Source organism: Meriones unguiculatus, chromosome 4, assembly GCF_030254825.1.
Source record: "Meriones unguiculatus strain TT.TT164.6M chromosome 4, Bangor_MerUng_6.1, whole genome shotgun sequence".
Classification (NCBI taxonomy): domain Eukaryota; kingdom Metazoa; phylum Chordata; class Mammalia; order Rodentia; family Muridae; genus Meriones; species Meriones unguiculatus.
The window spans coordinates 112,398,888-112,411,871 of record NC_083352.1 but is presented as its reverse complement, the minus strand read 5'-3'; positions in this window follow the sequence as shown (position 1 = coordinate 112,411,871).

Below are 12,984 nucleotides of genomic sequence, written 5' to 3'. Positions count from 1 at the left end.
GAGTCCCTCAGAGCACCTGCCAAGTGCCACTGTTGTCACATGTAGCAGCAGTGGCCCGTTTCAGTCCCTTTAAGCAGCCCTCGGCACAGATGCTCTTTCCCCGTGTGGTTATAAAGATGTGAAGCCAGCGGTAGCAGAGCAAGCCTGTAATCCCATCACTGCTGGAAGGTCAGAAGCTGAAGGCTAGCCTTGGCTATATGGGGTCATACCACCAAGAAAAAGAAAACCACAGTGCAAACAACAAAGAAAGGAAAGGAAAAGAAAGGAAGGGAGGGAGGGAAGGCAGGCAGGCAGGCAGGCAGGCAAGCAAGTTAGGCCCAGGAAGGACACAGGATGTGTTGAGACCTTAGGGCGGGGGATGCTGGATGGAGCTGAAGTTTGAAAACGACTTGCCTGCGCTCCTGACCAAGCAGGCAGCAGAGGCTGTGTGGCATATAAAATGGTCATGGACCAGCAGTTGGGTACCATCCCATGGGGGTTGCCTCTGAGCTGTGTTGCTGCTGTGTGACGGGTGGGGGAAATTCTGGGGATGGGCATTGTCACCCAGCACCCTGTTTTTGAGTCTTGTTCCATAGCTGAAGCCTTCTGGGGGATGAGTGGCAGAACTCAACCAACTTTGGCAAGAGGGGGAACGTACTCATCCGTGTACTTAAGCACTCTGGGAACTCTGCTTTCAGGTGCTGCTGGCTCCAGGGGCTTACTAGTTAAAGCCTGCTGTGTCATTTTCCTTTGGCCATGAGCTCCCTCTGCGCCTTCCATTCTTGAGTGGTCACCTCACTCAAGACAGTGACAATGACAGTGGCATAGGTGGCTGCTAGCAGCCCTGGGTCTTGTTCCCTCCAGGCTGAGAGCACAAGAAAGATGGCCTCATTTTAATGACCCCGGTTAAGTGGCTAATGAAAGCCCCGGGGTTATTGCTCACTAACCTGGTTCAGCTCTCTGGCTTCAGCCACCTGAACCAGTGAGGTAAGAGGGAGGAACGAACTGCTCTGATTGGTTAGGACTGAGCCAGGTGCGGGGGCAGTTTTACTTGAACCACATGACCTAAAGGCAGGGAAGGTTTGATTCCCAGTAGAGATTCAGGGTCCTGAGACCAGAAGCAGAGGGCATGCTGGATGGAAAGGTTCCAGGCAATGGCATCTTCAGGACAGCAGCGGGACTGCCACCCAGCTCTGTCACACCCGTCCATATGACTGCTTCCCTTCTCTGTGCCTCAGTTTCCCCATCAGAACAGAGACGACCTCAGTGCTCTCCCAGTTCTACACTCCTAAGGCCAGCTGATTGAGCAACCCTGCAGTCCAGCATCCCTGTGTATCAGAGCTGAGCTGGGAACATGATCCGGGGATGAGCCTGAGGCCTGCACCTGGCCTCCGGTCCATCCCACAGGGTACAGCCTGTGACGAGGAAGGAGGTTTCTGAGGACGGCTTCGCACATCCCTAGCATTCTTCAGCTATAATCGCCTCCAAACGGCATGATCTCATCCCCGAGGAAGGAAGGCTGGGGGCTGGACGTGGTGGCTGCCAGCAGCTGACACAGTTTATGACTAAACCACTTCCCCACGGGAGGCAGGGGGAGATGTCCACATTCTCAAAGACAATGTAAAAGTTTGGGGTGGGTGGTGGGGGAAATGACGTAAAGGATAGAGGAGGCACCTCCTTCTCCAGCTTTGGGGAGGTCCATGGTGTCTCCACGGGGGTTTCAAACCAGGTATGTCCTGACCAGTGCTCAACCCCAGCGCAGGCCATTAGAATTCCCTACATGTTGAGGTAGAGGCCTGGCCAGCCCCTTAAATGGCATGTCTCTCCTGGATTCCTGGGCTCATTTAAATGCCCATACATTAATTTGGAAGGATAGGCTTGCGGGAAGCCTGTCGCTGCACCATCTGCTAGGCGTTTGTCACGGCCGAGTTACATAAGAAGAAAGACATTTTTTTTTTTTTTCAAGAATGCTGCTGCATTTAGTAATTGGATCGCCGGAGAGGAGCCGGGGCCCAGGCATTTGGCACCGTGATTAAAAGATGCCACAGGCTTCTCTCCGGGGTGTGGCCTCCCCAGATTCCACGCAGTCTTGGCAGACACCTGAACGCAGCCTGGGTTTGGGAAGCAGGCCCAGAGGCCTCGCCTCATCTCCCTTTTCTCCCTCTCCCCTCTTTCCCTGGTTACATCCCTGGCGGCTCTCTCCAGTACTGGCAGTAACCGACTGGCCTTTCTCTCCCAGTCCTAATTTCCATGACCTGGGCCACTGGCCTACATGTTCTGTAAATGAGCAAAGGAAAATGGGGCCTCGGTTTCTCTATCTAACAGTAAGGTTCTCAGAACACCGCCTGAAAGTGATGGATGAGGTTCAAGGGCCTATAGTGAGTGAGTGACAAGAGCCAGCTGTTTTATAAAGCCTGTCTGATACCAAGTAGGTAACAGATTTGCGTTCAGTTTCCTCTCCCCTTTATGAGACTCAAAAGTACTGAGTAAGTGGCCCTTGCTGGAGCAGAGCTGGCTGTGAGCACAGGCCCCGGCTCAGCTAATGCACCACAAATGATCCTAAAAGAAAATCAGCGTTTTATTTTAACTAAATGATTGTTTTTGTTTGTTTGTTTGTTTGTTTGTTTTTGAGGCACATTCTTGCTCAGCAGCCCAGGCTGGCCAGGAACTCACTGTAACGCAGACTGGCAAATCTTCCATGGCAATTCACCTACCTGCCTCAGCCTCCTGGGTACTGGGTACTGGGGTCATACCCAGCTGAGTCAATATTTTAAAATCAGTCCATGGAAAAGACATGGCTTGTTTTGAAAACTCCAAATGCCTCGTTGTGGCCGGTTTGCATTTTCATACAGCCTATGAGGAGGGGGCCTGACCCACCACTGTCCCCATATCAGCTGTTGGCTAGGACCATGGGATGGGTTTAGCTTGGCCAGGCAATAGTCATGTGATCTCAGACAAGGACCCCTTCTTCCTTTAAAATTTTCAAGAGGGGGAGGAGGAGAGAGCACATCTGTCACAGTTCAGGAGTTATGGTCAGAGGACAATGCTCAGAAGTTGTTCTTTCCCTTACCAGGTGAGCCCTGGGCATCCAATGCAGCAAGCACCTTTACCTCCTGAGCCATCTTGTCAGCCCTTTAAAAAGGCTCTTTGTGTTTCTGTCTCTCTTCGGGTCGTGGGGTCACACTGTCGCATAAAGGAAGCTCTGGAATCTGCTCTGCTCGTTCTTTTGAGGTCTCTTGGCAGAGCAGCTAAGACAGCAAGGCAGATGGTGGCCCCGCCAGGGGCAGGGAGCTGAACCTGCAGCAGCTGTGGGGGAGGACCTCTCCTGCGGTCTTGAGCGACACCCCACATCTCTACTCACTTTCCCTTCACCTGAACGGGCAGCATTCACCCTGAGAGTTACAGGCGTCGTCGTTCTGAAGGAAAGCCCTTCAGCCTAGGCCAAGTTATGGCCCGCTCAGGGCCTTTGCCCTGCACTCTTGCTTCCCATACTGCTTCGTCTAGAACTTTCATGCATCTTGGCCTTTTCATTCTGGTGCAGTTTGGATTGCTGAGGGAAGCCTTCCCTGTGAGACCAGGAAGAGCAGCCCCGACTTGCTCACACATTCTTCCCAAGTGTTGCTGTCTTATTCTTGAGGGCTGCTCTACCCTGACCACTGCCGTGTCCCCAGCATCTAGGCCATTGCCTGGCCGATGCTGAAGGGGAGGGAAGGAGAAAAGGAGGGAGGGAGGGATAAAAGGAGGAAGGAAGGAAAGAGGTTAGGAAGGAAAAGAGGTGGGGGGAGGGAGGATGGAAGAAGGGAGCTTTTTAACTCCTATGGCCACACTGTGAAGCAGGGCTAGAGGCCTGGAGAAGGGACAGTCACCAGCCAAGAAGGGGACCAGAAGGAAGGGAGGGACCCAGGCTTTCTGTTTCTACACCTTCCATGCCTGTTTACCCTCACAGGTAGCAGCAGAGTAGAGAAGCAGGCTGCCAGCCCACAGGCCACCCAGAAAGGGTCAACTTCAGGGGGTCATGAAATGAGCTGGGTAGGCAGTCAGGAAGCCAGACTGTTTACAGGGGCTGCTGGCCATCGCCATGACAACTGGGGCCGGCCCACAGCTTTCTGTGTCACCAAGGACGCATGTTTGGCAGGTTTGCTGCAGGCAGGGATGTGAGGACAGTAGCTGGGAGGAATGCTGGCAGGAGAGAGGGGACTACAAACACCCACTGTGGGGCAAGAAATTTCCATTTCTCAGAATTGCCCTAGAACTAGAAGAGCCTGGTGTTGCCACACTGTGTGTTTCTGTGTGTATGTGCGCCTGTCTCACTGTGGAGCCAGGGTGACTGGGTGTCAGCTTGGGGATGCCTGTGCTCTGACATCTTGAACAGGTGACTTGACCTCTTGTGCCTGTTTTCCTCCCACATAAAGCAAAGGTGGCCAGCAATGGCGCCCTAAAGCTCCTGTGGGGACACCATGGCACTGGAGTTGTGTCTCCTATGTTCATTTTATTTTTACTTTTGGAAACAGAACCTCACTAAGCAACTCAGGCTGTTCTCAAACTCTCCACCCTCTCCTGTTTCAACCTCTGGAGTGCTGATGTTACAGGTGTGCACGGCCATGCCTGACTTCGTTTAGTTCTTTGTGTGAAGGTGGGTATGCATGTGTGTGTGTGGAGGGTTCTTTTACCTGCCATACCACCCTTCTCCATCCCAATCTCTACTAACACCCCAAAGCCAGGTAGGAGAGACTGAAGGTTAGTGGGGAGAGGGGGCACTGAGATCTTTCAGACTCCTTCCTGCTGATTAGGGGCGCTGAGTTCCGTGGGGTGAGTCCAATCTTTGTCATCAGGGTATTTCCAACTTCTCCTCCTCTCTTTTCTCACCACCACTTGACAAATGGCAACAGCAGCACCCAGGATCCTCAGGGGAAGGGGCGGCTGCCGATCTACAGCTAGCAAGAAATCACGCCCCTGCTAGTGCGCAAGGCGGCAAATCATAGCCACCTGCTGTGAATCAGCATCTTATCCCACACCCGAGATTAAAACAAAGACATATCCACATAATGTAACTGGATTTTCAAAGAAACCAAAACTCTCACTGAGACAATATCAGGTGTCTTTCTCAGTTGGTCTCCACACACACACACACACACACACACACACACACACACACACACACACGTATATGTACTTATGTGTGTATATAATATATATGTGTATACATGCATACATATGTATAAATGGACGCGCACACACATGCACACATATGTTTAAAATTAGGCTTATTTATTTTGTATGAATTTTTTTTTTGTGTATATGTGTGCCACATGCCTTGTGCCCACAGAGACAAGAAAGAGGGCATCCTCCTTGAAACTGGAATCACAGACGTGAGCCACCATGTGAGTGCTGGGAATTGAACCCAGATCCTTTGCAAGAGCAGCCAATGCTAAAAGCCACTGACCCATTGGTTTCTCTAGCCCTCCACCTTAATTGAGACAGAGCCTCTGACCGGGCTTTCTGATTGCTTGGCATTTGAGCTCTCTTGTAGTCCTCTTATCTGCTTCTCCAGCAGATAAAAAACTTTCTTTTTGTAGACTAAGCTGGCCTTGAACTCACAGAGATCTGCCTGCCTGGGCCTCCCAAGTGCTGGGATAGCAGTCAGGCGCCACAGTGCCTGGCCAGCATTTCACTTATATCTGGCCTTCTTACTTGGGTGCTGGGGATTCAAACTCAGGTCCTCATGCTTGTCCAGCAGGTACTTTCCAGCTGAGCCATCTCCCCAGCCTTGTTCTTCACTTCTTGAGATGGACTTCCATTTGGCTTGAGGCTGTCTTCAAGAAGCCTCATTCCCCAATTTCTCTCATTCCTTTAACAAGCACCTACTGAGCGCCAGGCAGGGTTTCCGAGGCTGGCATCGCAGTGGGTAAAGCAGAGAAAGCCCCTGCCCAGGTAGGTAGACATTATATCATGTCAAGCTGCACTAGATGCCAGGGAAGAAAGTGGGACAGGGGCAGGGCAACATCTGTGTTTCTGATGGTGACAGAAAGCGGCGGCAATGCAAGTGGGTGAGGGAGGACTTCACTGAGCAAGTGAATATTGAGCTCAGTTTGGAAGAGGTGAAGGAGGAAGTTACCGGTTATTTGGGGCGAGAGCCTTCCAGGTGGAGGAAACAGCAAGTGCAAAGGGCTGGAGGCAGGAACAGAAGCTTGAAGCTGTGTTTTTTTTTCTTTTTCTTTTTCTTTTTCTTAAAAAAATGAAGAGGATGTGTCTGTTGTTTGTTTGGTTTGGTTTTTGTATTTTTGAGGCAGGGTCTCTGTATGTAGCCCTGGCTGTTCTGGAACTCTTTGTGTAGACCAGGCTGGCCTCAAACTCATAGGGATCCACCTGCCTCTGCCTCCCGAGTGCTGGGATTACACATGCAGTTTTAGTTTAAAGAAGAGTTATCTTGTTTTCAATGTTTGTATGTGTGTGCGCGCCTGTATGTGGGTCTGTGCACATGTGTGCAGTGCCCACAGAGACCAGAAGAGGGTGTTCAGTCCCCAGGAAGCTCAGTTACAGGGGATTGTGAATCATTTACTGTCCTCTGCAAAATCAGTGTGTACTGTTAACTGCTGAGCCATCTCCCCTTCTCTGTCTAGGTCTGCGTGTGCGGCTTCATGTGGCACGTGGTGGTGGCAGGGCTGTCGACACACGGGTAGTAAAATACGTATGTCTATGCTTGTTGTTTAGAGGTGTAAGCCTGCTGACAGGCTGGGGGACTCCTTCAGCTAGACAGCACAGTGGCCTCAGCGTATCAGCGAGTGAGCACGGCCAGACACGCCCGGGAGCCGCATGCTCATGTGTACTCAGGATCCTTTGTATATGACTGACCTATGTACATATATGGATATCATTATTTAAGCTGCTGGGCGTGGTGGATCTTGTCTCATTCTAGCACTAGGGTGGCAGAGGCAGTGAGATTAGGAGTTCAAGGCCAGCCTGGGTAACCCAGAGACCTTGTCACAGGCCAACGGACAACACACAAACAACGTGGCTGGAGCAATGAAGAGCTCTGGCTCCTTCCAGAGGACCCAGGTTCAAGTCCCAGCACTCAGCCACAGCCATGTGTAACTACAGTTCCAGGGGATCTGATGCCCTCTCCTGACCTCCACAGGCACGACTGGGACGCACAGATTCACATTCCCTCAAATCACCCCCCACACATAAAAAGACATAAAATGAAAACCAGCAGTATGAAGCGATTTTTAGAAGACGGGGCCTTTGACGATCTACTCAGTTTTATTTGTGTGTGTATATGCCTGCCTGTGTGAGTTTATGTGCTCCGCATGTGTGCGGGTACCCTGGAGAGCCGGAGGAACTCCAGTTACAGGCAGGAGTGAGCCACCTGATGTGGGTGCTGGGCATCAAACCCTGGTCCTCTGGCACAGAAGCCGGTGTTCTCATCTGCTGATCCGTCTCTCCAGCTGCTAAGGACAGGGTCTTCTATAGCCCAGGCTGGCCTTGAACTTGCTAGGTCAGCAGAGGATGATCTTTCTGTTTCCATCTTCCCAGCTCTGAAGATTCTAGGCAGGCAGGGCATGGAACCCAGAGCTTCAGGCATGTTAAGGATGGCTCTGTCCTGTGACGTTGGCATTTTGTTCTCTGAAGGTTTTTGTGCTAGTACTGAGGATTCCGAAAGCAGCATTGATGTCAGTGATCTGGATTCCCATGTTTGTTGCGTGAGTCTGTGATGGACACATCAGTCTTCTCACACTGGCTGAGTCTCCAGAGAAAGGCCTGCCTGCTTCTAGTGCCTTAGCTCATCAGCATGTGACCAGAATGTAAACACGCCTGGGAACATTTTGTTCCTTTAAGACGAGACAGTCGGGTGGCAGTGGCGCACACCTTTAGTTCCAGTCCTTAGGAGGCAGAGGCAAGTGGATCTCTGAGTTTGAGGCCAGTCTGCTCTACAGAACTAGTTCTAGTATAGCCAGGGCTACACAGAGAAACTCTGTCTTGAGAAAAGAAAGAAAGAAAGAAAGAAAGAAAGAAAGAAAGAAAGAAAGAAAGAAAGAAAGAAGAAAGACAAGACTTTGAGTAGGGTGTGGTTGTACTTGGAAGCAGAGGCAGGGGGATCAAAAGTTCATGTCTAGCTACATGGTAAGTCTGAGGGCTACATGGGACTCTGCCTCAAAACAAAACCAGAAACAGGAGCCCAAACTCAACCAAACCAAACCCAACCCAAAACATGGGAACTGGGATGTGGCTGTTGGGGGGTGGATGGGTAGAGCCAACATTCAAGAAGCCTGGGGTTCCATCCCTACCGCCATGTGCGATAATGAAACAGACAAGGGTCCAGGCTGACCACACACCGGGACTCAGCCTGTCTCTCTTATTTCAGGTTTTCTTATAGCCACTCCAGGGGGAGACATTTGTCTATTCCATCAATGACCTGTGTGTGTGTGTGTGTGTGTGTGTGTGTGCATGTGTGCATGCATGTGCATGTGTGTGTCTCCAAGGTCTTTCTGTGTGAGCTCAGCAGGTACTCCTACAATACAAGCCCCAGTTTCCCCACCAATAAATGATGGGCATGGTGCTGCAGCCCACTGTATAAAAGTGAGGTGCTCAGAATAGGGCTGGTGAGGGCTGATGAATGTGGGGGTGTTGTCATGGTTCTGCTTTTCTTGAGAGGAGGGGTCTGGAGCTCCCAGCAGCCCTTGGCAGCACCGTCATCCATCTTCCACCAGACGCCAGGCCCCGGCGCTCCTATCCAGGCGGCACTTGGGAGTCGCTCCCAAGTTCCTCTTTTAATTTTCATTATGTAAATTCCACATTTCCTGGAATAGGGATCTTGACTGTCTGCACTCATTCGGAAATTGAGTCAGCAAAGGCCCTCATTTATATTAATGGGGCCTAGAGTCTCACTCGAGGGGAGCCCAGACAAGGATGGATGGCAGCAATTGCCCTCCGAGCCACGCAGGCGGTACTCACGTGCTGCCAGGGGAGCAGCTGCCTCTGACTTGAGACTGAGGCTCATGACGAGGGACTCCTCGCCTGGCCTAGATTCCAGCTGTCCCCGCAGTCCATTGTTTAGCGCAAGCTATAAGCAGTTCACCTTGTCAAGAGACAGCATAATAGTCTTCCTGGCTTCTCTCTCCCGTCTCCTACCCTCACCCTTTTCCTCCCCATCCATCCCTCCAGCCACGCTCCTGCCTCAGGGCCTTTGCATTTGCTGGACTCTGCTCCAGGGTCTGTTGTCCCCACTCACCCAGTGGCAAGCTCCCTCTTGGTAATTCAGTTATATCTCACCATCACCATCTCAAAGAAGCTTTGGATTGTCCCTCTGGGACCACAGTCTCCAGTCACTCCAGTCACTTTCTCCATCGTGCCTAGTGACAACCTATTCTCTTGTCTGCCTGTGTATTTACTTAGTGACAGTCTTAGTCCATGAGAATATAAACTCCTTGGGAGCATCTTTTGTCTCCCTTGGGCCTGGCTTGGAAAGGGCATCTCATGCGTCTTCACGGAGCATCGTTTGCTCCGCAGAGCCCTTCTGAGCACCCGTTCTCGGTGAGGCTCTGCGCTAGGCACTTGGAGCACAAGGTGGAATAAGACATGATGACTACCGGCGTGGAAGGAGTGAGAGACAAACTGTGGCAACTGACATCAGCCGAGTGAGACAAGGATCGTTATAAAAGAGAACTCAAGCTCAGACCCTGTATCCAGCCGTGACGTCTGCCAGCTCACAAGGCACAGAGAAGTGGAATCACTTACTGGAGGTCACACAGCTAGATAACAAAGCAGCCAGGCTCAGAGTCTGAGGCATCTGGCTCCTACCTCCTTGGGTTTATTGGCCTGTGCAAGAGATGGAGGTTTGAATCTGGGGACTTAAGGGCTGTATTTGGAGAGGTGTCAGAGGCTACAGGAGGCCAGAGGAAGCCAGGCTTTGATGGAGGGAGAAATGAAAAAAATTTGAAAATGAGGTATCTTGGTTGTATGTTCTAGATGGGTTTCCATGCCGTGATAAACAGTCTGAGCAAAAGCAGCTTGGGTGAGACAGGCCTGTCTTACCTCATAGATCACTCCATCACTGAGGGTTGTCAGGGCAGAGGACCCTGGGGGCATGGACTGAAGGAGTAAGTGTTGCTTATTGGCTTGCTTCCTTCCCATGACTTGCTCAGCCTGCTTTCTTATACCACCCTGGACCAACAGATGAGAAATGGGCCACCCAGAATTCTAGAGGTGGAAGGTGGTGATGGCTTGCAACTGTGCACTTCAAAATGGTCAGGGCAGAGCCAGGTTGGTGGCTAATGCTTTGCCATTCCAGCATTCTGGAGATGGAGACAGAAGGATCAGAAGTTCAAGGCCATTATCAGCTACATAGGAAGTTTGAATTAGCCTGGGCTACATGAGACCCTATCAAAGGAGAAGAAGAAAAAGAAAAAGAAAAAGAAGAGGAGGAGGAGGAGGAGGAAAAGGAGGAGGAATAGAGGTTATGGATGACAAATTTGATGCTAAATGTATTTCACCAGAATTAAAAACTTGGAGAAAGAGATCAAGAGTTCTGTTATTGGTTTGTTCACTCTAGGGAACATCAATTATTGGGACACTTTCCCAGCAGAGAATTAGATGAGGTTCTGAGGCCTCTGGCCTCCAGATGCACACAGCCACCCCTTGGAGGACTGAGCATCATCTTAGGGGCACTTCTACTCTGATGACTCCAGGTCTGGTCACCTCTTGGCAGCACATCACCAAGACCCTTTGCAAATCCACACGTGAAGACACTCCGAGATCTCTGCTCTCCAGAAACAGGGAGGTGGTAGGTGTTCACCATTATTCAAGCCACCGAGGCACAGAGTAACTTGTTTTCCAGTGACAGACAGAGGCGGCTCATCTGTGAGGGAAAGACGACGGTTTCATGGGTTGTTGATTGTAATGAATCCCTCTGTGGTATCTCAGGGGTTGTTGCTCTGAACGAATTAGCGAATGCGCAAGGCACACTTGGAATAGTGCCTAGAGTGCAGTGGGTGCTTAATAAATGCTTACGAGAACGATTTTGTGTTTTCTAGGACTGCTGACACTGTGAAGTGCACGGCCTGGGTCACAGAGTCTCACTAAGGATCAATTCTGCACCTCAGGATGCAGTGAGCGTACTGAGGAGAGCCACGAGCAGGGAGGAGGGTAGGGACACTGGCACTCCTAGATTTTTGTTTTGTTTTTCAAAGAGGATCTCCCCCCATGAGCCCTGTTTCACACAGGGTTTCTCTGTGTAGAGCTGACTGTCTCGGAATTTGCTCTGTAGACCAGGCTGGCCTCCGCCTCACAGAGATCTGCCTGGGTCTTCCTCCCATGTGCTGGCATTAAGGGTGCACACCACCACTGCCCAGCTTGATTTTTGAGGCTGAGGCAGGATTTTGAGTTTGAGGCCACCCAGAGCAACATGGTGAAACCCTGTCTCGAAAAACCAAACAAGCCAGGCATAGTGGCTTGTGCTTTAGTCTCCCTGCTCAGAAGCAGAGGCAGAGGGATATCTGTAAGTTCAAGGCCAGCCTGGTTTGCAGAGCAAATTCCAGGATAGCCAGGGATACACAGGGAAACCCTGTCTCAAAATCAAGCAAACAAACAAACAAAACCAAAAGAAGAGAAGACAGTAATGATAGGGACTGGAGAGGTGATTCAGCAATTAAGTTTGTCTGTTGTTTTCAAAAGCCCTGGAATTTGGCTGCAGGCACTCACATGAAGGGGTTCACAACTATCTATAACTCTAGCTCCAAGGGATCCAATGCCCTCTTCTGGCTTCTTATGGGCACTGCACACGCACACGCACACGCACACACACACACATTGCTACCACCATCACCACCCACAACAAAGAAAACAAAACAAAACCATCCAAAGCTAATACAAAGAGGCCTGCCACTATTGAGTACCTACTGCATGCCTGTTCTCAGGATAAACACTATAGCCTTCCACTGAAGCCTCAGCAGCGCTCCACATACCATTTCCTCATTTTAGACTGGAAATACAAAGAGGTCCAGACAGGGAAAATTAGAGCCCTAGATCCCATAGCAAAGATACCGTGTGGATAGCACTTGAACTCAACTGCTTCAAACTCCCAATTATCTTAAACCATAAGGCCTGAAATGAAGCTGGGCATCTCCCCAAAGCTCACTGCTTCATTCAGTAGCCTCTTGCTGCCTGGCACAGGGCCTCATTGCCCAAGTGTCTGACAACAGGATCATTTGTTCCTTTACTGACCCCTTCTCCATCTAAATAGCACAAGTCTTTCCCCGTGGGCAATGGGGGAACAGTCTTGGGAGCCTGCCTTTTGTCATTCTGGGGTTCCTCTCCCAGCCGGTGGACATCTGAATCAGGAACGAGAGAATGGTATGTGGGTGCACACACAGAGAGACCAGGCTTGCCTGCCAGGCCCTGCTCCCTCCAGAGTTTCACTTGGGTCTTTAAGTCAGCCCGAGGTACCTCCAGGTCCCGCAGACTGGCTCTGCACAAACAGCTCTCCGGAGAGCTGCTGGAGGCCAGTGGCTGGCAAGAGAGCCAGGTCTCCAAACAGGCCCTGAGCTCAGATCATGGGCATGGACGCAGCCACACCTACGCTGAGCAGGGAGGCTAGGCAATCATGACAACGTGGCTTTTTTTTTTTTTTGAAGTGGGTCTTAAACGTGTGTACTTAGGCACAGCATGAGGGGAGGCAGGGCCCAGACCAAGCCTGGTGGGGACTCAGAGGGACAAAAACATTTCCAGCTGTCTGTGTTCTGGCTAGGGCTGAGCTGGGCCCTTTGTCCACACACTGCTGTCTCTTAGATCTTTTGTTTTGTTTTGTTTTGTTTTGTTTTGTTTTGTAGACAGGCTTTCTGTCTGTGCGTAGCCCTGGCTGTCCTGAAACTCAGAGATACATCTGTCCCTGGCTCCCAAGTGCTGGGAATAAAGGTGTGCACCAAAGCACCAGGCTGTGCTTCGCAGAAACTTTTAACCTTGAGTTGCAGGAAGAGGGATGGTTTCCACCACTGTAACATACACGAGTGT